The sequence below is a fragment of the Dermacentor andersoni genome, chromosome 10 (assembly GCF_023375885.2).
Source record: "Dermacentor andersoni chromosome 10, qqDerAnde1_hic_scaffold, whole genome shotgun sequence".
NCBI classification, from domain to species: Eukaryota; Metazoa; Arthropoda; class Arachnida; order Ixodida; family Ixodidae; genus Dermacentor; species Dermacentor andersoni.
In genome coordinates, this window is record NC_092823.1 from 57990339 (window position 1) to 58017385 (window position 27047).

General features: G+C 44.4%; 1 long non-coding RNA gene across 1 annotated transcript; it reads left to right on the forward strand.

The window, feature by feature from the left end:
• Positions 1-280: 280 nt before the first annotated feature.
• On the forward strand, positions 281-23898 carry LOC126543793 (uncharacterized). The gene is made up of 4 exons (XR_008608848.2): positions 281-403; positions 10052-10127; positions 14139-14196; positions 23763-23898. It is a non-coding gene; the product is annotated as an uncharacterized lncRNA (long non-coding RNA).
• The last annotated feature ends 3149 nt before the right edge of the window (positions 23899-27047 follow it).

Consider the following 27047-nt stretch of genomic DNA (forward strand, 5'->3'; position numbering starts at 1 on the left):
CAGTATAAAAATCTCCGTGTAACAGATGTTTGCCCGCGTGTATGCTTGGCAGCAGTTCGAACATAATTTCCTCATGAATGTCACGACAACATTAGTATAAGAAGGCTAACCTTCAAGCACAGCTTGAAGAATAATGAATAGTCCACGCTATAGAGGTCGAGTATAGTTCATAATAAGTATAGTTTATAAGAGTGGTAAAGCCAATCAGGGACGAGAAAAATCTGGCGTTTTTTCAGGCGGCGAGTATAAATGAGTGCGGGAAAGAAAAACGCCCCATTTCTTTTGGACTGCCGATGAAATTTAATAATTTGCTTTGAGTAAAAGCGTATGCTTCGCTGCCACTGCTTTAGAGACGAATAACATCGTCTACCTAGGTCAGGAAGTTGCGACATCAGAAGAAAAGGTAAGTTACTTTGCTGGCACGAACCACAGATCAAATTGCAGTGACACGATTGTACAGACATTTGGATGAAGTTGTATGAAAACTTAATGAGAATCAATAATACTGTCAGGTCTAAGAGTGGAGAGAGTAGCGACTTCAAAGGATCCTATTGTTCATGATGACATAGCAATCACGAGAATATACTGAAGAATCCGTGTCACAAATGTGCGAGAAACCGCCAGAATATTTAAATGATCGGAGTTAGTAATTCAATAGTCTGATAATAAACGAAGTAACCAAACGACATTATGATATGTACATTATAGCGGGCAAATATGGGATGTTTTTATTGGCTCAGAGGTCTGCACTAGTTTGTAACGAATCAAGTTGACAATTACCTATTGCTGCACTCCTTATTAAGTCAAAAGCCTTATGTGTATCATCGTTCATTCGACATTCAATGTCCTTGAGCGAAAACGCGGTGACGACCCCAAGTGAACAAACACTAGGACCATCATCATCAATGGCAGATACGCTTGTAAGGATAAATCGCCCGATTCTTGGCCAATCCCCCCATAGTGGGTATGAGTTACTCTAAAAGTCAAGCAAGCAAGCCAGCAAGCAAGAAAGTGAGAAAGATACATGATAACGATGGCTGGTAAAGCAAATTAGGAATGATGATGAAGCGAATAAGGTGGATGACTCAGGTGAGGTAAAGGCAATAGGATTAGAAGATCAGTAAGTAGATTAAGTGGGAAGACAGGGCAATAAGCGGGATGGCTAAGGGAAGTAGACTAAGCAAATTCAGGTTAGGGAATGTGTGCGTAATGTGTCCGGCTTCAATGCATCGGCACTTGGGCTTTGGGCTTCAAGTCGTCAAATGGATAAAATAAGAGACACAGTGCATTTTTCTTACTGCTGATGCGTCGAGCTGGGGCGGACGGCTTATACTTTTTGCGGCCCATTTTTAGCGACAAGCTTATAAAATAAAACAAAATAACTTTCCTGCCGATAAGGGACCGCTCTCTTACGCCGCATGTGATGCGACCGTTGAATTATGAAGTTGGTGCTTCTATTGATCGTTATTTGATTATTAGAAACTCCAGCATTTGCTTGAGACAGAAGGTGATGCTGCGCTATGAACGAAAACACGCCTCGTCTGAAACAGAAGGAACCTCGACAGCTGCGGTTAGGCGTTTCAAGACTATTCGATTAGCCATCAGTATATTTTTGTGTGTGTCTTGGACGGATCGGTGCAGTCGTGTCTTTTTTCTGCAGTTATCGAATGTTTTTCATGGTGAATCGCGGGGATGCCAGTGTAATTACTTTTCGAACAATCTTTAAATTCTTTTGCGAAAATTTGTATTGTTTTGTTGCAGTAAATCAAGAAAAAAGGTTGCGTTGAATATTCCACAGCGCATCAATCCTTTCCATTTATTTGCCGACGTTATCGCGCTTACAACCTTTTAATTGGTGGACGTGTAATTGATTATCATTTCTCATCCGTACTGTGGGCAAAACCTTTATCAACTGTATTTCCTCTTTGCAAGCTGCCTCCGCCGCATAGCGGTTAACTTTGAGTTTCTCAAACTTCTCAGCAGCACGTATATAAAAGCACTGTAGCACTATACGTATACGTATATAAAACGTATATAAAAGCACTATAAAAGGAAGTTGAAGAGAATTTATGGCCCTTGTTTAGGGGAAGACATGTTGCACGAGTAAGCGCCTATGTATTTAAGGAAATAACTGTTCCATGCTCAGGTTTCGATATCCTACTGTCTGCTTATAAGTGTTCTGCGACGTCGTATATAGTTGTTAGTTCAACTCATTGTAGGATAATACAGTTCATTTAAATTTCACATTAGGCTGCCACAATCCTAAGAAAGTAGACCATAATAGAAGTTGGTCACCAGTTATATAAGCAAAATCTACAAAGAAACGTTTTTTTTTACTAGTGACGAAAAAAAATATGGGCTTTAATAGCCCCTCTGGATAGTGCCAAACTAGTATTAAGGCAGTACAATTCCTAATAAAATTCTAAACGGGCACATTTACTAGATATTTACCGACATTAGTGTCAAGATTGTGTGCCCAATGCATTAGATGGTCTGCATTACGCTTACGAATTTTCATTTCTCATCCGCCGAACAGACATGTCAGCTATTTATCGATAACGCACTAAACCTTCGAGTGTAATCGCTGGTCCTCGAATAAATTCTACAATGTGCACAGCTGTAATCTTCTCGCATGGTACCTGATTACACAAAGGTAGGGCCAAACGAAGAGAAGAGATAGAATCAGCGATAACGTTAACTTGCGGTAATTGTAGGGCGTCTTGTGCTGGGTGATAAAGTAGAGCAGTTGCTAGACATGGAATGTTGGCCACCATGAAAGGTAAAAAGTACGCATGGCAACATTGTGTGAATAGGGCACCCCTCGGCAGCAGGTGATACTCGTGAACGGGGACATGAGCTCCAACAGTAGCATACCGTCGTTGCCATGCTGTCGTCTCTATTCCGTCACGGTGATTTTGCTACCTTCTGGATGTCCTGATCATTCTTTGGTTATCATACCATCGTCATCTTTCGCCGTTTTTACCCTGTTGCTGTCACTGCTTCTTGATGTCGTGGTCACCACGTCGTCTTGTGGCCTTCGACATCATACCGTAGTCATTATTATATCGTCGTCATGGAAATGTCCACATTGTGTCGTCATCACTGTCACCGTCACGCTGTCCTGGTCGTTTCATCCTTGTCAATTTGTTGTAGCAATCACACTGTCGTTAACCCATTGTGGTCATGCCTTCGTCAACATACCGATGTCGACCTTTGTCATCCGTTTGCCCATCATGCCATTGTGGAGATGTGGCGTCGTCCTGATGTGCTTTTAGAGCGTGAGCTGTTATAGGCTCATTCAAATACACGTTTCGTTTAGCGATGGTGTCGACCAGCGCCACCGCTGCTGCCGCTTGTGCCCGCTGTCCGTAGCAGCGATTGCAGGGAATGAGAAAGAAAATTGTCTGCCCTTCCAGTTCGTGAAGATGGCGGGACAGCGAAGTTGCGTTAATTACACCGAATTTTACACCAGGCTAGTCAAAGTTCCCAAGCACTCTATATTTTAAACCTTTTCTTTGACCATTCTTTCCCCTCATTTTCGCTTTTGCGTGCTTCGCGTGGTGAGCATGCGCTAGGAGTGCTTTTGTCCGATTCTCACCGTGTTTTCGTTTTTTTTCTTCTTCGTTTTTTTTTTTAGCTAGCGCGCGAGGTTTCTTTAGCGACCAGCTCGCGATTTCCCTACGACGAAGCGCCATTTCATGAGTCAGCCCTCGCTGGCGCGCGCAGTAGGCAGATTTTTCCTAAGAATAACGCCCTACCCATGCCCTCGCCATAGCGGTAGCTTTTTTTAAATTATGGGGTTTTACGTGCCAAAACCACTTTCTGATTATGAGGCACGCTGTAGTGGAGGTCTCTGGAAGTTTCGACCACCTGGGGTTCTTTAACGTGCACCTAAACTAAGTACACGGGTGTTTTCGCATTTCGCCCCCATCGAAATGCGGCCGCCGTGGCCGGGATTCGATCCCGCGACCTCGTGCTCAGGAGCCTAATACCATAGCCACTGAGCAACCACGGCGGGTATAGCGGTAGCTGAAATAGAATGTACGGAACCACTAATCCAAAGCTCAGTTTATTGTGCGCAAGGCCCACCATAGGAGATGCGGGGCTGCAATTATTTTGACGATTGCCTCAGTTATTTTGACCATTGAGGTCTCTTTGTTTCTTGATGGTACACGTACGTTCGGCTGGGACGGCGAGAACGACGCCAGTGACGGTATGCCTGCAATCCGCCGTTGTCGCTTGCGTTCGATGTCTCGAACTTGCTAGGTGGCGTGGGTAGCAGCACCCGCCCGGCATAGCCGTTTGCGATACTTAAAAAGTAAATTGCTTCAAATTTAAACCTGTCCCTCACGCAAGACATTGAATGGGTGATACCCCCCTAATAGCAATGGTTCGTACCCCCGTAAACGCGGCCTTCCAATTACGGTGACAGAAGAGATGTCAAATTCTGTGTTGGAATGGCGAGCGGCAATGGAGCCACGTGGAGAAGTTCACGACTACGAAGGCGAGAGCACTGGCACAAGTGTGCTCGCGCAGTAGCGCTGTGCAAGACGACGAAGCTGATAATGACAATGCTGATAATGACAGGCTCAGCGAATTCCGACGGCATAGGATTCGCATAGACAGCTTCGCTGTAAAAGTACCCAGTTCTCACCGGAATTGAGCCCGGGTCGACAGCATAGGTCAGCTACTCTATCACTGAGCCACTACAGCGCTTCCTAGCATTGCGAAAAAGAGAAGCTGTTTACGGCAACGGTTCCGTGGATTTTTCGTGTCCGTCACAAATCTGCGTTTACAGAAGCTAAGCTCTCGAATTCGTTGCAAAATCGCTTCACTCTGCGCAAATACTTATACACCTGCCGTGGTCGCTCAGCGGCTATGGTGTTGGGCTGCTGAGCACGAGGCCGCGGGATCGAATCCTCGCCACTGCGGCCGCATTTCGATGGAGGCGAAATGCGAAAACAGCCGCGTACTTATATTTAGGTGCACGTTAAAGAACCCCAGGCGGTAAATTTTCGGAGTCCCCCACTACGGCGTGCCTCATAGTAAGAAAGTGGTTTTCGCACGTAAAACCTCATATATAAATTATATTATTTATTTATTTGTACATACTGCAATCTATACAGACCAAGCAGGTGGACGTATTTCTGTAAGCACTCATTTATGACAAGAGTAATATGTGCTGTTGTGCTAGACATATATATAGAACAGGAAAAAAAGACCAAGTTGGTTTTTTTTGTATTGTAAAAGGCGATATTCACACCATCAGAAAAAATGCACTTGGATAGTCAATGTTATAAGAAAATACAAGATGGAGTTTGTGCTGACCTTCACACCATAACATAATGCACTTGCATAAGCGATAGGAAAAATAACATAAAAAAAGAGGGGAAAAAAACAACATTTCATATTACCCTGCTAAATACATGAGTAGCGCCTGCTCAAGATTATCAGCAGAGCAAATTACTGAGGGTAGATCCTTCCACTGAACAACAGTACAAGGAAAGAATGAATTCTTAAACACGTTAGTGCGTGTGCGGAAAGGGAGCAAGTTGTGAGCATGATGGGTGTCCAGACGCGTGTGACAGGTAAGATTGAATGTATGTTCGTCTATTATATTTAAGCAACTTGTCGTACATCGTGAAAAGAAATTTTAGTCGTGCCACAGTTCTTCGTGCTTCTAAGGAAAGAATTTGGTATGCTATCCGGCCCCCCAGAACATTTTTCTTTAACATTAAGCAATAAGGAAAATACGCCTTCAAAAGATATGAAGTCTGGCACTTGGCACGGAGAAGACAAAGCCTCCATGACTCTCTGAGTGCGGGTGAACACGGAATGGAAATACTCATTCATTATGTTAGATATTTCCTGAGGATCGGTGATCACATTGTCGCGTTGCCTTATTTCTTGCCAAGATATCGGAAAAATTTATTGGGACTGGTTTTTATGTCATTCGGCAAAGTATTAGAAAAATATTTTTGTCGCGAAAAAGAAAAAGCGTCTGAAAGCTGGACTTGCAGGTCGCGAATAACTTCAGGGTTCTTGTCCCGGCGCTTTTTGGCCCGTTTTAACCTGCGTTTTAAATGTACAATTTTTCCGTCAATCCATGGGTTTCTTCCTTCTGCTTTGATACGTTTAGTCGGCACGAATGCATCAGTACAGTAGTTAAGGCAGGTCACAAACGCATGCCACAGAGTAGTAACATCACTATTCGGTAAGTTGCCGACCAGTTCCCAAAGTTCATCAAGGATAGATTGATCATTGGCTCTAATAAAGTCTTTACCAGTTTTGCAGGGCTTAACGTGCTTCCTTTCACAAGTATCAAGCCCACTACTGACCAGCACAACCTTGTGCTGGTCAGACTCGGCAGTGTGCAAAGCCGAAAATGGAGCTCCTACGGAGCTGCCCCTCCATGTTACGCTGTGACTGTGCTGGGTGTACCTCGTAGTCTTGTGAATATTGTGTTATACCATGGTCGTCAAGCCACTGTGTTTGTCTTAACATCGTAATACCATCGAGATAACTCCAGCAACGGTAATACGATTTCGTCCCGGCTTTCTCACAACAACAACGTCGTCATACAATCGTCTTCACTCCTGCGTCTTCTCCTAATGTTTGACATCCAATCATCGTGCGAACATCGTCATATTACATCATCATCATCATCAGCCTGGTTACGCCCACTGCAGGGCAAAGGCCTCTCCCATACTCCTCCAAGTGCCCCGGTCATGTACTAATTGTGGCCATGTTGACCCTCCAAACGTCATATTACAGTCATCAATAAAGCACCATCGTCATCAAACCATCGTCGTCCCTCTAATGTTGCCATTGTATGGTCGTTATGTAGGCGCCGTCACACCATTGTTGCCACTCTTCGCAAGCATTTGCGGCGACAGTCTTTTCAGAAATTCTTCCAATGACATAGATAACTATAAAAGATAACTTGTGCCTTAATTTTTTTCTTGGCATTCAAAATTAGAATCAGCATCCCCAGTTTAATCTATAGTCCATGCTTCTGTGTTCCTGTATTTTCCCGCCGCGTATAAAATGTATCGTGCAATTACTTTGTGCACGGTGCCTAATTTTGTTTATAGCTTCCGTTTTAACGTCAATGTTTCTCCGCTATCATTATTATTATTATTATTATTATTATTATTATTATTATTAGTAGTAGTAGTAGTAGTAGTAGTATTATATGGACACATACGAACACACAAAGGAAACAGGGAGGGTGGAACCTGACGCTATAATTTAGTGTCAGTATAATGCAGTCATTGAAGGCTTTTGTGAAGAATAGCAGTAAATGCCGATCACGATGCGGTTATTTCAATGAGGGCCTACTCTTGGCGAGTACCCCTACTTGTCTGTGACGGTTGTCTTTTGTCGTGGTCGTTGCATCGTTGTCATTCCAGCTTTGCTATCCGACGCTCGTCATGCCGTTGTCGTACCGCCATCCTCGTCGTAAAGTCGTCATGCATTTTTGTCACGCCGCCGTAGTGATGCCGTTGTGGTACGCACATCTCCGTTATTCTAGGTGCACGATGTGACTCCAGTCATGGTGTCATCGTCACGCATTCTACTCGGAACCAGTGTTATAAGTTGTTTATCCGTTTGTGCCAATAGCTATGTGTCGGCGCTCTCGATGCCATCGTGGACATTGCATCCTTGTCATTCCCGCTTTGTCGCACCACTCTCGTCATGCCGTCGTCATTACATCACTGTCGTCAAACTGTCGTAGCCGTAATGTTCACGTACGCTGTCGTTTTATCAGCGTCACCGCTTCACCAACGTCAGCCCTTTGTTGTGAAATCGTCGTCGTCATGGCGTCTTCGTCGTTTTACTGATGTCAATCTTTCTTCTTCATTGTATTGCAGTTATACTCTCGTTATTCATTCGTGCGAATGCCACCCTTTTCACACCGTCATCTTCTGAAAGTCCCTATCATGCCTCCATTGCTAGAGGATCGCCTTGACGCCATTGTGGTGCGCCATCAGCGGTGCTACAGCTTCGTTTACCGAGACATGCCATCGTTTTCCCGCCATGCTATTTGTAAAGGCTTAGATACAGTAATCCTAACATCAATTTAGACGCACTGTCGCTCTCATCAGATTACCCTCCAGCTATGGTGGTCACTGTATCGCCGTCACTGCATTATTGTCCCACTGCTCTCACCATGCATTCAGTGTCATACCGTCATCAAGATGTCGTCACGGTAGTTCAGTAGCAATCATTATAACGAATGCGATAGCGTTAACGCCCCGTGTCACAGAAATTCCTGCGTCGCATGTCGTTTCGGCAAAGAGATTCGCGAACAACCCAAACCGCGGCCTGCCATGTGGCGCAAGGAAGCGACTGAACTAATCGAATTTCTCAAGCTAAAATAGGTAAAAAAACCATGAAGTACGACTTCTGCGATGCATACATGCATGATAGCGTTGAATTGTAATTTCACTATAGAAGAAAATATAATTCTGTCACGCGAAAACTCAAAGAAAGCCGATTTCCAGCGTTCCTACTATTCACAGACCGCCCACGGAGCGGCCCGCCAGGTTCTTTGCAATACTCCAGATGGTGCTCCTACCGCGTTCCTACCAGAAAGCGTGCCATCGTGCATACCATGCGCGGCCAGCATTTGGCGGTGATTTTTTGGCGGTGAATGTTACGTTTACATACGCCGGCAAGTGTGCGAAGCTAGCTAGGGATCTTTGAATGCTATAGCGTTGCACTCTTGAAGGCAAAGCTTAAGAGTCCTCCATCTTTTTGCACAGCAGCTTGCAAGCGTTGGCTTGGGATATTCTACCATAGAACCACCAACGCCTGTGTAGCATGTGTGTCCAAACCTAATGCAGCTATTTCCGAATGATAGTGCTCATAATTCTATGCAACAAAGAAAGAAAAGCGCTGGTGTGGAGTACTGGCATAGTAACTGACTCCCGCGTACGCTGCCTGAAGTTCGATGCGGCCTGGAAGCGGTTTATTTCTCATTTCTGGCTATAGCGGCGATAGACACTGGCGGCGGACAACATCGCCAAACCGAAAACGCTATTGGAATGAGCCCATGACCGCTTATTCTGCAAAATGAGCTATGTGCTCCAAAACGAGGTAAAACCGTTCCCCAAGCACACCAGGTTGGCATCCGAGGTTGCAATCATGGCATCCGAGGTTGCAAGTGGTCGCACGTTTTGCTCCGGCCGCCGTCCAATCGCTCAGGAGTCCTCGAGTTTTTTCACGGTGAAAAAATGCAAACTTATCGGTCGGTGCCCCTGCAGTTTGTTATTCTCTTTACATTCAGTAATCCTATAATCTAAGTGGATATGCATAATAAAAGAAATCAAGCACGTCCGCGTCATTAAAGCTATGTTGAAGTCTTGGACAATTGAAAAAAAAAAAAACTAACAAATATTGAGCTTGATATAGCTTGAAAGAAACGTGACACATCGACGACAACGGCTATGACAAACGAGGGAGACATTCAGATTGGCAGTACAAGTGGGGCTCATCTTCTACTGTAAAATGCGTATTTGGGTGCCCAGGTAAAGGGGGAGGTAGCTTGTGTTTCCGAGCCACCACATAGTAGGCACGTGTGGGTTGGTGCAGGCGCAACTTGGAAATACAACCAGACAAGAGATCAGTCCATCATAAAATGGTTTGTCGGTCGCTGCGCCTCGTCATGACGTTCCTCCAAGTTCGTTGGCTTCAAACTTTTACTATTTCGCTAAATAACAACAATTGTCGTTTACTTAAAAAGCAAGAAAGCGTTTACAGCTCCGAACGGTGATATTAGGCAGCAATGGAATGAAGAAAGGAACTGTTACAATTATAAAAACGACATGCCGAGACGCGAGCTAACCAGCAAGCTTCTTGCCTGTGAACTTGAGATCGTTTCAGTGTAACCTTGAAATATCGTTTAATTCAAATTCACACTTCCTTGTGCCTACGTCAGAATATTCAAAGGCGCCTAAGAATACCGTAATTTGGTATAGTAACAAACACACGCATGAAATAAAGATATGAGCTTAGTATCATTAAATAATATATATTTTTCTACCAGCAATTACTAAAAACGAGATGCCCGCAGAGAGGAAACTGGTAGCGTATCTGATCATTTCTGTCCTGTGCGCAATAAGGTGAGTAAATAGTTCATGCATCCCATATTTCTATTCATAACGTGCATGTGTAATAGAAGGCATCGTCTGATAGCATGGAATTCTGCATAAACTCTCCCGCAAGCATAGCATTTAAAAACGAGATCAAACCTTCCCCAGCCGGAACACCGGGGCAAACGAAACTTGTTCAGCATGCACTTGTCCTGTGACACCGTTACCTGTGTGTAAAGTAGCAAACAGGTAAAGGTGCCGCATTGCTTCTGCATCCTACTGTGTTAGCTTTTGATAAACTTCTCGTTGCTGTCAGACTGCCTGGGCTTGGGCGGCTTTAAAGGCTGGTCCGCCGCACCGATTGCGAGGCTTTTCGCGGGCAAGTTCTTCCCGCCGCTCGTAAAACGCTGCCCGTCTTGCCAGGCAACGCACAACGCGGTGACGTACCTTCCGGTTTGCGACACTGAACTGAACAGAAACGAAGCCGGCGCTGTGCGCGCGAAACGCGTTTCTCCTCTTTTTCTCCGCGGCAGAAGCGAAACGGTTCTGATTGGTCGCGCGCGTGGCGTGAGCCAACGCCTATGCAGCTGGAATTCTTGCTAATGACGTACGCTCTGGCGCGGGCGCAGCTGTAAACTCATCAAACTGCGCTTTCCCGCACCTGTTCTGCGCTGGGAGCAACTGGATTTTTGCGTGACCAGACAGCCACCGAAACTTGTGAGCCAATAGAAGCTTCACTTAAAAAATACATGCTCTAGTCAGCACCCAGGCTCCATTTACCTCAACCAAGTTATCACAGACACCGGTGTAGGAATGTGCTATTGTGCTTATGCGATATGAAGACGTTTCATATCGGGTGGTTTGCAAAAAATTCTGTCAGAACCTTCCTTACTACGAATGTTGGTGTTAGTGTGATAAGCGTTGATGCAATGTAGCGATACTCCGTAATGCCTGCGGCAAACGCTTATGCAGCAGGGCTCCTCTCTCGTGCTTGCTACTGCACCAACTGCGCCATCATTAGGGCAAGGCAGGGAGGCAGATTAGGTTCCCACGAGCATTGCTTAAGGTTAACGGATAATTTTTGTCACTGTAGAGTGGCAGATACCCAGAGGCACATAGCTTGTTAGCCAATTTGGTATCAAAGAAGTTCAGTTACGAGAAGCACAGACTGAGTGGTACATAGCCAGTGGTCGAAATCGGCCTCGAAGATGTTCTTTGAAGAGCGGTACGTACCCAATACGACATATCTAGTGACGCACGCCCAGTCACCCAAGTAGGCGTGAAAGAGGTTTGTTGACAAGCGCCATGAACGCTATGTAGCTACAGTGCCCTATACTCAGTGGCCCAAGATTGTTTGGCGCTTAATTTCAATAATGATGATAATCCGACGGCTTTCCCATTCGACTCCGGACTACCCGTGACCCAGGTTCTTAGAAAAACGGTTAGACGGATACACAGATCCACATTCAGCCCAGAAAAAGTTCATAATTAACCCATAAAATGGTAATTGCAGTAGTAGGGCATTTTCACGTCATTAGCTTTATTAGGGCACTTCGCGCACTTTTAGGCGCCTTTCGGGTGATCGGCTCGGCCATCCACCATTTTGTGAGAAAAATGTATTGCTTTGTAATATATAGTCTCTGATTCAGTGGATAGAGCATGGAGCTGCTTCGACGAGGGATTTCGGTTTGGAACCGACCGTGTGACAAACGTGCAACACTCGGTACGTGTCACAGACTAGGCACCGTTTCCGGTGAACCTCGCCAGCATCTGACAGCAACTCTGACAGCATCTTTCATGGTAGCACACGGAAAGGAAGTGCTGTCGGTTCCTCGCAAGTGCTGCGCTCGAAGCACGGTAGAGAACGCTTCACTATAATAATGCATGAGCCCTCTCATGTAGTTTCATTTCATACGCTCCGGCGCTTAGAAAATCAGAACACAGCTCCTACGCTGCGATAAAAAATGAAGTCGTTACTGCGCGTCTTCTACAACGTAACGGGGCACACTTGGGCCTAAACTAAAGAATAAAATTTGCAATAATTGGTCGCTGGTAATCAAGCAATTAGGCGGAATATAAAAAAAAAGATATCTTGAAGAACGCAACATGACGGCGAAGCATACGCCGTTAGTTTAGACCAGTTGCGGTTAACCACGCTTTTAAAACACTTTGTGGAAGTTACGTGAGACCCCTGTATATAATTACAGCTGCAGATTAGTTTTACACAGCCCAGTGGCGGCAAAGAGTTGGGCCCTTTGATAAAATGTTAAGCTTTTTATGAAGTGTGCCTATGAACGTACTTCTCTGTTTAGGTAACCCAATGGCTATTTCGTTTATTCCTTTCCAATAGAGTTTTCAGCTAGATTTAGTAACCCCTGACAAAGACATGTTTAAATTTTTATTATGATACGCGTAAATTTTCTGCCAGCAGTAAAGCCAGGCGCAATTGGTTGACATTGTCTTGGGCGACAAAATGACATGATATGCTCTTCCATGCAATAAGCATGGACTGTAGGATATGCAAGCGTTTCTCGGCACTCTACCTTCACAACATAGTTACTAAGTGCAGCATTACGGATGTGCAACCATTTGCTGCACCCTATTTTGTCTGGCTAAGCCGTTGCACGGGATCCTGCACGGTGGAGAAAGCTACGATTAAGGAAACAATTTTGTCCACCCGAGAGCAGCACGAGGCTACAAAGGAAACACATACGGTTTTCGCAGATAGAACGCTTGGGAGTCTAACTGTGGTAGGAGGTATTGCTCGGAACAAATAAAATATGGAACTGCCTATTGAAACCACTGCAGCAACTCCATCAAGCCAGATGTGAAATACCAGTTTTTACAGCAAAGTTGTATATAGCTACCCTTCGGCAGTGGCCGTTATCCGACCAACAATGCGTGGCGTCGTCACACACACACACATGAAAAAAAAACTTCTTCGCCAGTCTTTCGCGTATGCTTTGTAGCTTTCATTGTAATGCAGTTATGTTGTAAAAATCATACTGAGACAGGCCGCTGAAACGACTCTACTGTTATGCAGACTTTCGTTTACTGGTGATCAGAAGTTCACAGTGAAATTGTAAATCTTACAGAATTTAAGTCTGCTGCCAAAACAAGCAGCCTGTGGAGGGAGAATTGGTTACAGTAAACAGGCGTTACTCTTGCTTTACCAACACTATCCCGAAACAAAATAAATGAGAACTAGCCTTTATGGTGGCCCTAGCTTTCTGCCGAGTCTCATCTACTTTTCACAAATACATAGTGCACCGTGTAGTTGTAAATATAATAGAATTCCTCATCTGCCATGCGGTGGTACTTGTAGACGTCGCTACTTCATAAAAGAAACAATAAACGACCCCCCAATTGAAATATATATTCGTTGTCTCTGTCCTTGAATAATAATAATATTACCACCAATAAAAAAGCTTTTATGACAATAAAATACGTTTATGTACATAGATGCTTCGATTGACGTAAAATACACCCCCGCTAGGCTTCTCGTTCTTCTTCGGAGAGTGCATGAACTGATGAATTTTTTTTAAATATTGCCTAATGTTGGGCCTGGCAAGCGCGCAGCTAAATCTCATGCGAATGCGGAGGTTGTGTTCCTGGGCTATCTATGTTCAAATACAGAAAAAATCATTTCTGAAAGGATTGAAACGTCCATAAAATAAAACAAATATATTGATAAAAGCCATTCCAGTACATTGGAGAAAGCGCAGACAAGGGAATGAAGACGACGATCGAAGGAGAGCTGGTGTGGTTGTATTTACGTCTTCTCGGTTTCTCTCTGCATATATTATCTAAATAGATTTTCTCTTTTCCTCTGCCTAGTCTTATCCCCATCACAATAATAAGAGAAGTTTCCTCCAAACAAATCTGTATGTCGTAAGCGTCAAGAAATCTGTCATAGGAATGTGCCGTGGAATATAAGCGGCTCGGTTGGGTTTATGCATGCTCTTCAAGTTGTAGCTTCGCAGATACCTTTGGCTGCTGTTAACTCTCTGCGATTTTCTGTTGTCCCTGCCTGCCACAAAGCCCAGCTGTGAATGCATCTTCGGGAGGACGATGGTATAGGAGTGACTGCTGGAGATCTGTAAGTACACGAAGTATATATGCAATGCGATAAATTTCCTTGGGCAGCACGTTTACTTTCGAAAACCTTCTGCATAAATATTTTCTTCAGACAGCAAAATAGTACACCGAATTATTTACAATTTTAGGACTTCTATGTGTGTTTTCCCTGAATAAGAATTTTGCGCTATGAAACATTCTCATTTGCAATTATTGTTATAAGCATTAAAAATGAACGGTGGGAATGTTGGTTGTACCACTAGGCAACCAAAAATCGCATATAAATAAAAGGTGCAAGCTTTGTAACGTACATGGTAACTTTATGGAGCCGAATACGAACCTATTGCTAATAAGCGCGTGGCTGGTCACATAAAAAGACCATAAATATTTAAGGATGTCCTGAACCATTCTCCCCTTAAGGTAAGGAAAAAAAACACATCCCGAGGGTAGCATAGGCTGCTCTTGAACATCTCACCTATATTTTGCACTCATGGGCACCCCTCCAGCACACAAACGTCACCTTTTTCTGAAACACTCCGTTTCTCAATATCAGAATATGTTTTCGGTGCTTTCAATTTCGTCACATAATTAGACTCCCGTACACGGCCGTTATTTGTCAATACATAGTATGCACGTACGTCCATTCAAGGATACTCCGCGACTTCCTGTTTACGGCGGCGCCATGTTGGGGAACCTATAGGCCTATGCGTGCGCCTGTTAATAAGGTTCCCCAAGTTGGCCGAAGGTAGCGGAAGCAGACGATATCTGCGGATGTGACGTCACGTGCATACTATGTATAGCTGACATCAATCAAGCAGCGTGAGCAGAAAATCGTCTGCTCACCTTCGGCCGCACGCGCCAACATTGGAACTACGCGAAACTTAACCTCTAATCACGTACGCTATGCCTGAAGCGGCCTCGTGATAAGTAGTGGTTAGCATATACAAATGACACGCACCAGTACACGCTAAGTTCCAGTCGCTCCTGCACAGACTTCGTATTGAGCTTCTTGTTTAGCGCTACCAAGTGCGCAATATGGATTTGCCTACTATCCCTTCAGAACAAAGCGTGCCCGCATCATTTGGCACGGCTAGGCCAGAGCACGCGAGCGCCCACTCCAGCCTTGGGGTAGCCACACGTAGCTGCGTCCTTTGCGTGGCGTAAATACTGCGGCCGGTGTCGTGTGCCGCGTCAAGCCCACTTGAAGTAGTGTCCCTCTATTTCCTCCCAAACAACCTTGCCAGATGGCACCGACAAATAAATTGCGGAAGAATCTCAAAATCCAGCCCATAAATAGCCATATTGAAATTCTTCATCAGCGAAAAATAGACAAAAACAGCCAAAACGTGTGATGATCTACAGGTGTCTTATAAGCGGTGTAAATGGTGTCGAAGTCTCGGTGCGTATTTTCGGCTTCAAACTTTTTTCCGCCTCAAGCAACCAGCACAGCACTGGCCTCAAGACCTGCGTAAAGAATTCTAGCGATAGCTACCACTCAGATGTGAGTGTGGACACCACTTATTGTTATTGCTACACCAACTAAGAAGATTCTCTGTGAAACTACGGAGTAATTCACCAAATTCGCCAAAAGAATGATGGTAGATGTCAGTAGGGGTATTGGTCACCACTTGTGCTGCAGAGGGCTTCACAGGAGCCGGGGGAGCAATAGTCGACACCAGCAAATCGAACAAAGTTCGGGGTATCAAACTGGTGTATAAACAGGGCAATCTAGAAAAAAGAACGGATGCATATAGGTAACTTGCTATGCAGCGAATTGTCAAATTAAAGAAGCAGCTAGAGGCACAGGCTCCTGACTAACAGGCGCGCTCGCCTTCACACCTTCTCAGGAAGGTCCTCACCTAAGCAGAGTGTAAGCACTGTCGAAGCATAACAGCTCTTTGGTTCGCGTCTTGGATTGTATGGTTCTCGCAGGAGCGCTGGCGGACTGGTCTCCTTCGCTCCAGTATCGAGTTTCTTTTGGTGCACTTTTCAGGCTGCTTTCCTCAGAGTCAAGGCGCGTCTGTAAGTCTGAGTCTGAGTACTGACACACCGGTACCTTCACGCACTGACGCGATGATTCATGTTTGCCGCTAGAATGTGAGGCTTTCATCGTCTTGAAGAGTCGGATTGTTACCAGCGTCAGATGAATGCGTTTGCACCTACTTCAATGGCCATCGTTTTGTATTTTACCACCTTATGCGCCACACGAAGAACTCAAACACGCAAATGACACTTGGGCACTGTTGATTGTGCAATTGCATATTTATGTATGTTTTGTGAGTTTTGCTATTGGCGCAGCAACTTTCCTTAATTTTCATATATTGTAGAGCGTACGACTTGAATGGAGCCGCAGTCGTGTTTGCTAGGTTACCTGAATTCCTAATAAAACCAGGTAGCCCTTTGTTTTGAAGGCAACTTTCAAGCCTTTTTGCTTTCCAAGCACCCATAAACAACATTCACGCTATACCACAGAGCGCTTAGCGATCCCATTGTGATAATATTCATTCGACCGATTTCCAAGACGATGATTGAATAAAACATTACGTTTCACATCAACGATTGTCTCTTTCAGTCAGCGTCAGTTCGCGTGTCCTATAAATATTTCGCATTTGGGAGCTCGGATTCTCGTACAGCATTCTCGCACAAGCAGAATTATGCATGACTGTTCTAGCTTTCTTTTCTCAGCGCATTGTTTAAGCAAACGTGATTTGCTGGTTAGGAAGTTGTTTACGCTGAATGAAGCTGCTACACAGGCAAAGAACCTACAAATTTTTTCCTAATAATTTGACGCAATTCCAATTTTTCCAGTGCCTTGCATTTAACCTATTCACGCCAACAACTTGGGCCACTGGTTATGCGCCCGAACAGGCACCAAAATGGACTACCCATGCCTGCGCTATTGTATTTGTGCCCGTATGAAGAATTGGGACCGTTCCAGAGTCTCTCCTTTTCACCGCCCCGCTTCCTCAAATTACACCACTGGCTTCGCGCACTGTCACTCCCCGATTTCTTCTCAAACAACAAAGGGCCCCCCTTTTGAAAAGCTTTGTTTTTCAGAGAAAAATAAAGTGCGCTTCAGTGCGCGACAAGACACTTGAGTCCGCATTGAACAAGAACGAAAGAGTGCTAACAAAACCACACACAAAAAAAGCACTATACAGCGAACTTGTCACGAGGCAACTACTATAGACTGCATGGTTATAACCGGCTCATATAATCCGCACAAACATCTTCTGGGTCATTAATTTGTTCTAAACTTGACGAATATTCTTGTAATCCAAAGTTGCACCATAAAACTCTGCTATTCAAGTATTTTGCTTTTAACAGTTGCTGTAATGGCTGGTTATCTGTTTCTACCACGAAAAAGATTCCATAGATGAAGACGTGAAATTTCACGATAGCCACAACTAACACCAATCATTCTCGCTTGAATGCGGAGTATCTCTTTTCGCGAGGCAAAAGCTGGCGGCTGGCATCCGACCCATGGTGGAGGAAATCATCATGGTCTTGCATGAGAATAGCACGTATACATGAGTGTGAGGCATTGGACCGGTACATAAACTCTTTTTCGAGGTCAGGTGTTTTACAATTCGCCGATAGGATAAGGCCTTCTTGCACGATTCATATGCTTCTTAGCTTTCCCCGTTCCATGTCGTTTTATTCTTATGCAACTTCTTCGTCATGTCGGTAAGGCGCTGTGCTTATTAGGCGCAGCGGGGTATTAGGTCGCGGTAGTAACCAGCCAACACAGGGACTAGCGAAGTTTCTTTGTCTAGGGCTTAGAAGTACGAGAAATTTTCTTTGTTGTACATTCCACTGGCTGGGTGTTGCCGTCTCCCAATCGGTGACTGAAAAACGTTCATGGTCATGAACTGTGGTCATGGGCATTTCCCATTTCTGTGGTTTGATCTTCAATTCTGCTTGTCGCACTCTGGAAAACAACTATTTCAGAGTTGCTATAGGATCTTCACATGTTGGGGTAGTGACCAGCACGTCATCTATATAGAGAGCCACGCTTGGGATTCCAAGAAGAAGCCTTTTCACCAGACGAGTGAACACAGTGGATGCGGTCTTGATACCGAAAGGCACATCTTCGGCTGCGGTGTCTAGTGGTGTCTAGTGTCTGCGGTGTACGCGGTGTCTTCGGCTGCGGTGTCTTCTAGTGGTGTCTGCCAATATTCTTTCGTTAAATCACGCTTGGATAACCACATCTTCGTCCCCACTTTGGCGAACAAGTGATGGATTCAGGGTATAGCTCCTGCATCAAATGTTAGAACATTACTTATGTGTCGAAAATCTATCCATGTTCTGTAGCTCTTGCCACGCTTTTTTACTCAAATAAGGAGGCAACTATATGACGATTCAGAATGCTCCTAACCCGAAGCTTCCACATGTCCTGAACCTCTTTTTCTACGATGTTTTTATGGCAAATGGTAAAAAGTGTTGTGGAGTGTGAATTGGTTCGGTGGTGGACGTTTCTAACCGGCATTCCACAACGTTTGTTTTCCCTGGCATCCCCATAAATAGGTCTACATACATAAGGCATGTCGGCCCGCTGCATCTCCTCGATACCATCTCTGATCGTTAAAGGGTCAATGCCACAGCTGTCATGGACATTAAAGGCAGGTGATGGCTCGTCGGCCGGCACTTCCTCGACCACTGCAAGATATATAGGCTTTGGAAGCTCTTCCTGCAGACGTTCTTTATACTTCTTCAGCTTTTTGATATGAAAAAGCTTTTTGCTGAGTCCCAGGTTCAGTCAATAATAGCAATCCTTTTTTTTTCTTTTCTCGGCCTAGAAACAGCCTTTTCCATTGCATTAGAATTATTATTTCTGAGAAGCAAACCAGGGCATTATAGCGACCTTTGAGTTATTTTTATTGCATTGGCGATCGTAATGCTTCTTTGCGACCTCACTACTCGGCTCAAGTTATCTTGTACAAGCCCAAAGGTCGTCTCAAGGTGATTTCTTAAATCCAAGACATATGTTTGCGTGGTCTTTGTTTCTTCTTTTTCTTGCTCCTCACTGCAGAGCTCCTTCAGTATGCTTATATGTCCTCAGATATGTCAGCCATAAATCTGTTCAAAAGGCCAAATACACGAGCTAGTTTTCGGGGCTTCATGGTATGCTAACAATTTGGATGTTGTACTTTGTTAAATGACGCATTTTTTTTTTCACCTTTTTCGCATGCACCTTCTGGTAGGATGCCATATGTATGTAACCGTATTTTCTTTTCTAGTGGATCCAATTGCGATTGATTCCGTGAGTGAGCCTAATTGGGAAACTGAAATTGTCTTAATGCTTCGGTGTTGATGAAATTAACTCGAAGTTTCTAAAAAACACAGAAGTGTACCCATCTATTTTTCTGTCACATTTTCACCCAGTCTATTCAGTCTTCTACCCTGCCGTTAGATTGGAAAGTGGGGCAGGTAGTCCCTATCTGTGCATCAGGTAATACCCAATCTGCTCTTAACTACAGACCGATATGCTTAATGGTAATTCCTTGCAAAGCTCTATAGAACATGTCATATATTCAAGTCCTGTGTCTTTTCTTGAAACCAATTCTTTCTTCAGACCCTCCCAACATGGTTTCCGCAAATTCGTCTCTTGCGAAACGCAACTATTGTCTTTCACCCAAAGCATTGCTTCCGCTTTAGACAGCGCATCTCTTATTGTCTGCATTTTCTTAGATTTCGCTAAACCCTTCGACGAAGTTCCCCATCAACTGCTTCCCCTTAAATTTAGCACATTGAATGTAGATCATAACAACCTTAGGTGGATCGAATGCTTCCTTGCTAACCGTTCTCAGTTTGTGCTAGCCGATGACTGCACCTCACGTCCTTGTAGGGTAACATCCGGCGTTCCGCAAGGCTACGGAATAGGTACCTTATTCTTTCTTATATGTAATAATGACCTTCGTGATAACATTAGCTCTCCTAGTAAATTATTTGCTGACGATTGCGTTTTCTATCGAGTAATAACAAGTTCACACGATTCTTGTATTCTTCAATCTGACCTTAACGCTATCTCTAATTGGTGGTATAAATGGCTAATGACTTTAAACACTATAAAGTGTAAAGGCATGAGAATCTCGCGCAATTCTAACACTCCTGCTTGTTCTGGATACATTATTAACCAACATCAGTTTGATCAAGTTTCTTCATACAAATATCTTGGTGTTCACATAACAAGTAATTTCTCACGGAACTTGCACACTGACTTCATCACTGCCAATGCAAATCGTACTCTCCGATACTTGCGTCGCAATTTCGTTCAAGCCCCTTTACATCTAAAACCGTTATTTACCAAACTCTAGTCAGGCCTAAACTTCAATACGCATCGGCAATATCAGATCCAGCTCAACACACCTTCACTGACCTCATCGAATTCGTACAAAACCGTTACACTCGTTTCATTACCTCTGCCTATCATCGCGCAGCTAGCGTTTGGTTATTTAAATCGAATTTAGGACGGCCAGATTTACTTCTCCGGTGAAAAATTTATCGCCTGGCCTTCTTTCATAACACCTCTAAGGTGGCGACCTTAAACTACCAGTTTAAGGCCGCCATCCCCTATTGTCACAGTAATGTTTTCTTCGACTCATTTCTGCCAAACACTTGCAGCCAGTGGAACTGCCTTGCCTCTTCCATTGCCTCAGCTATGGAAGTTCTATCTTTCAAGTCGGCACGTACTGACTACCTAATGCAATAGCACAACAACTTTAGTTTAAAAACTTGCACTCTGTACTTTTGTATTTGGTTTTATTTTTTTAGTAATTGCACCAATATCTTTATATAGAAATCTGCACTCCATACTTCTGTATTTGTTTCTAATTTTTCATTGAACCCACCCCGTTTCTAACGCCTTTCTGTGTCTTGAGGGTACCGATATAAAAAAAATTGAAAAAAAAAGTGTGCCAGCAAGCGATCCCAAGATTTTGTCGGTTCTTGAACGAGCTTCCGCAACACCTGTTCCAAGGTTTCATTCAACCTCTCGACCATCCCGGTACACATGCGATGATAGGGAGTGCAACTTTTTGCTAGCGCATCCACCCGATCATCAGTTCAATATACATAAGAGGGAGTTGCTACGGCTCACCGCCGACTATAAGTAACCATGGATTCAACACCTCTTCTCAATGGAGAAACTTAGTGACAAAAAAGCGACTGAGCTGATTTGCCGCATGACACAACTCGTGGGAACCATTCCATCATCAACAGACCTGAAAATCCTTAGGGACCTCTTCTTACAGCGTCTACTGAACCAGGTACGCATACGAACCAGGTACGCCTCACCTACTACTACGTCTGCCGAGGCATTCGCAACAATTTCAGATCAGATTATGGATTCTTCCGGTCCTGTGATATCCAATGTTGACCGTCGTAATACACCTGCTGCGACACAACTCCACTTACAGCAGCACTTCGACGAACCCGACAGATCACGCGAGCAACTTCATGTGCAAGCAGAGAAGCTAACTAACCAGTTGGCTGCCTTACGCTTTCGGGCGAACAACCATCAGCAGCGGTATCGCTCGCAGTATCGAAACCTGTCACGCCCTCCGTCTCCCTTTATTTCTTGGTAACACGCCAGATATTGCGCTCGCGCAGGTAGTGCCGCCCGCCTCGCAAGTTTCAGGGAAACGGAAGGGCCAGTCGCTGATGACGGCTAGTGCTACTGGCCCTACATGAAGCCATCTCTTCTGCGTCAACGACCGTGTCACGAAAGTTCGCTATCTTGTAGACACTGGTGCGGAAATTTGTGTCATTCCCCCTATTTTTCAAGTCAGCAGAAGACATCGCCATGACACGTCCTTTCTCACTGCCGTCAACGGTTCCAACATTGAAACCTACGACCAGAAATCCTTCACTCTTGACCTTGGTTTGCGACGCCCTTTTCGATGTCTGGTCACTGTCGCTGACGTCCGCGAGAAGATCATCGGTGCTGATTTTATGTGGAACTTTAACCTTCTCGTCGGCCTTTGCAACTGCCACCTTCTTGACTCCTCAACAAACCTGCCTCTGCAAGGTAACACCATGTCTGCGCCTACTTTGCGTCTTGTGCAAGCACACACCCAAGTACCGAAACCGTGGTCTATCCACCATGCTGCTGGAATTTCCAGAGTTGTTCGAACCACCCTCACCAGATCATACAATAGCGCATGACGTCACGCACCACAGTGTGACTAAAAGACCACCAGTATACGCTCAACATCGTCGCTTAGCACGAGACTGTCTGAAAATTACAAAGCAAGCATTCGAACACATGCTCGAGCGGGGCTTCGTTCGTCCTTCCGCTAGCCCATGGTCACCTGATTTACACATGGTGCCCAAAAAGACGGGTAATTGGCGACCGTGTGGCGATTACCGCGCCTTAAACAAAGTGATTCCCGTTACCTCACATATACTCTATGCTTAATATCCACGATTTCACCACGTCGCTTCATGGGTGCTGCAAATTTAGCACGGTGGATCTGGTAAAAGCCTACCTTCAGATTCCTGTGAAGCCTTCCGGCATTCCTAAAACCACAATCACTACCCATTTTGGCATGTTTGAATAGGTGCGCATGCCATTTGGCCTCCGTAATGCCGCTCAAACATTTCAGCGGTTCGTCAATCAAGTGCTCCGTGGCCTGCATGACTTGTTGCTTCCTTTATCTAGACGACATTCTTTATTCAGTCCCTCTGCTGTGGAACACAAATCTGACCCACGTAAGGCATTTGAGCGCCTCCGTTAATATGGCCTTGTTGCAGACATCTCGAAGAGTGAGTTTGGCTTTCTTTCTCTCGGTTTCCTGGGCCATCGAGCAGACGCATCCTGGCCGCGTTCCTCACTCGCGCACAGGAGAATAAACTGCATTCACCGGCTCAACCTCACACGCTTTCACTCATACGGAAACTCACGGCTGCGGCGACGCCAACGGTAGAAATGCGGCTGGAGTGTCCATATAATTGCTGTGGCAATAAATACATTACCGCACAGCCAATAGGTTTCTTACCATTTCAAGAAACATGCCAGCCCTCCATACGATTCGTTAATCTTCTTGGACTATACCTCCTTGGATAATTTCGATTTCTTACTGGTTTAGAAAAGGTGCAAGAAAAACGATCTTATTTTGAATGGAAACGCTATCGTATGTGCGTAGTGTGTAAAAGGCTCAAGATAATCAAAATGTGTGGATTTCATTTTAAACGTCTATTTGTCTCCATAAATATTAGGTGCGTGTTCGCGTACTGCTTTACTTGCCTTTGTATCTAGTTTCAACGAGTTAAAGAAATAAATGTGCCTGCAAACTAGTAAGTAGAGCATCGCTAATACCCTAAGAGACCTTGAATGCCTTGCAATCATCGGACTTGGAATCATTTTATAGAGCCAGAGCTTCTGTGACCCCTGGCACTACAACCACTCTGAAAAGCAGAAGAAGAAAGAAAAAGGTAGAGAGAGAATAATTAGAGAGAGCTTACTTGGGAAAAGAAAACTCGACATTTTTAACTTTTTATTGAGACACTGTTTAAAGAGAAAAATAACGACTGACTCCGAAGACATAAAATATGAATTGCTGCACCACTCTGTAACCTATTTTTCAGGACTGCTATAGAGGGAACCCTTGTCCACACCCTTGCGAGTGCCCTGGAATTATTCAGCGCTTCTTTGGACGCTACACTTGTTATTGATGGAGGTCCCAGCTGAAACTTATAGGAGGTCAAAATAAACACTGTTGAAAAAATCCTTTTAATATTCTTCTTGAGTGCTTGTGATCGAAGCCAAATCAATGGCTAGGAAAATGAGTTTACAAACCAAATTTGCCAAGGAAAACGCTCGAAACGTAAGTTGTATCCGGTGGTGGCGGGTAATAAAGATAAAAGTTGATGATACCAAGGCACGAAGGCTGCCCGTTGAATCTATTCTAAATAAACCCCTCACATTTGTTTAAAAATTATTTTACATTTCTTCGTTTCTATCATCTTTTGAACTGCCTGGTTCTTGGTGAATCCCGAAAATGGAGTATGTGCCAATGACCCCTAGACTTTGTATACATGTACATCTATGCAAGAAGCGTACCCTCAACGTACCAGAAATAAAGTCCTTCATTCATTAAAAAAATAATGCGTTGAGAAGTGCAGATGTTCCTTAACCTGGTGCTCGGGTACATATGGGGGTTCTCAATTAGAAGGAAATGCTATAAATATATCAAAGTTTGTGGCCATTCCTTGCCCAACTGGAGCATAGCTCACGGAGAAGCTGTGGATAGCTGATTCTCTGCCTATTCCAAATAGTAGGAGGCGGCTGTGCTAGGTTCAATAGCGTAGCCGCTGTATTACATAATTGTAAAGCATGGGTAAGGACACTCCCTTATCCGCTAAAAAGAACACCTAAATGCTTCGACAATGTTGTAATCACATGGCTTTTCCCGCTCAATACGTGGTTCTGCACGGAGGACAGCTAATAAACTCTACGCTGCCTATATTTCTTATAGGAAGATTTTGATAGATTGATCTTGAGTATTCATTGCATAACTTTTCTCCTAGGGACGCTTCCCTGAAACCTAAAAACAATGGCGAAGACTTGTGTCTTTCTTTAAAAAGGTAGATTTCGAATTGCATGGGTCAAAACACGCATGCGAAGGAGAAACCTGTGGGTGAAATTATTCCCAGCATATTAGGTAACCAGGGGTGCAATTCACAAAAATACTAAGTATGATGCTTAGGTAAACTTGTCATCGGCTTGCAGCATTCCGGAATATTATGTCCCAAGATTCAGTTGACCTATATTGCTCATTCGAAATATTTGTAGCGCAAATAATTCTGGAAATATAGGCCCAGGGGCGGAATTTAGAAAGCCAACAAATGCACATTTTACAACAAGAAAATCTTGCTAAACCGGTGCAGTCACTAAAAGGTGAAAGCACCCATAACACGAAGTTTACAACGCGCGCTACTGTAAAATGAAGCGCTTTATTAGGCTACATACATATATGTAATGGTAGCAGAGAATATGGTGATGATGTATAGTGTTTTTTCAAACAAGGGACAGGTATGGACAAAGAGCGCAAACATAGGCATTGAGAGATCGATGGATGAATAGCTTTAAGTAGATCTATAGTGTGTATGTAGCGAGGCCTAAAACTGATCGCTGCATAACTGCTTCAAAAGTATTCTTGGAATAAATCTAAGGGAATTACTCTAGATAGGTGTGCTATGTGCATAGATCAAATATATACTTAAACCTTTGATTACTAATGTTTTCAAGCAGTCCTACTCCCTCACAAGTAGTCTTGAACGCCAGGGATGAACGTGTGGAGACGTGTGCTATGATACTACTGCCACAGCATAGGCCTCAAACGGCACCCCATGCGTTCTGCCAGCGCCATCAGCTCTTGCATGCGCATTTTAACTTTTTGTTTTCTTTTGAAAAACAAATCCGGATGAAATGCCCCCGCTCTGTTACGTACGCCAATGGTCAAGGTTCGAGTAATGAAAGCGACTTGAAGTAATATTGTTACGGGGATGTTAGGAATATATAAAGGCTGTATTTGCAATATGTATACAGGATGAGTCCGCCTAGACAAGATGGCTGGCCACCAACAACACGCAGCAGACAGCGTCTCACAATCTTCCTCCTCTGTCTTCTTTCATCCTTCCGTAACAGGACCCCCGGGTTGTAAAGCGCCGTCTCGGCGCATGGTAGGTGAACAATTGCGAGCGAAGTATGGCTTCAGCCGCGAAGCGTGCACGACGTCAACAGGCGTCGGACTCGAGGGTGCATCAAACTGTAGCGGCGAAAGGTGGTAATTTACGTAGGTAACTTGACATAGGACATTATAAGGCCCTGCGTAGCGAGAGATAAGCTTCAGGGAGAGGCCGACCCGTAGACATGGTGATCAAGGAAGCACCCAAGCACCTGGCGCGAACTTAACATCGCTATGGTATCGGCCATAACGCTATTTTTGTATATGCTGCGAGGCTGATAAAAGAGATCGGGCGACTTGCCGTGCCATGTAAGCGCGATCGATGAGTTCAGGAGCGTACTCAATTACAGTTCATCATATAGGCCCAGGGGAGGGATACAGAAAGCCAACTAATGAACACATTTTAGAGCAAGAAGACCTTCCGAATCAGGCGCATTACTGTAGAAGCATCCGTAGCACGAAGCATACGACACGCACTGCTATAAAAACAAGCGGCTTAATTTATTGAAGACATGTATGTAATGGTAGCATATATTATGATGATGATGATGCATAGTGCTCAGTGGCACAGGGGATAGGCATGGACAAAGACCGCCAAGAAATGGTACGGAGTAATCGATGGCTGAATAGCCTTGTGCATATCTATCGTGTCGGTGTTCAGGCCTACAACTGATCGTTGTATAAGTGCCTAACTCTTTCGTTACCACGTCTATTCAGATCGATCACTGCTGACTGGTGCTTTAGATCGGCAATTCCGACATGTTGTAACCGTTTCTTATCCACTTAAGTCCATCCAGTAGTTAGTACAGGCACTGCGCTTTCAGAATCAGTTTAAATTTCCCCATTCTAGTGGTGTGTGAATTAATGTGCGCAGGTTGTAGCGAAAAGGGGCCTGGCTGTCATCCTCTGCTGCGCTCGAGAATAAGGCAGCACGCCGTTCACAATTATGCCGCTCTAGCATCAATCAAAATTTTGTGCTCAAATGACTCCCAGCAAGCTGCATCGCCGACGATGCCATTCGACATTGCTGAGTGGTTATAATAACCAAACAAATGTCGCCAGCTCTTCACAAGTGTGCTTTGGTTTGGAGTGCGATCTTATGCCACCAAATGGTATTACTGGATATCCACCGCATATCCAACATGTGGCCCTAGCATGTTCAATCAGTGCCCAAGAGCTTCGA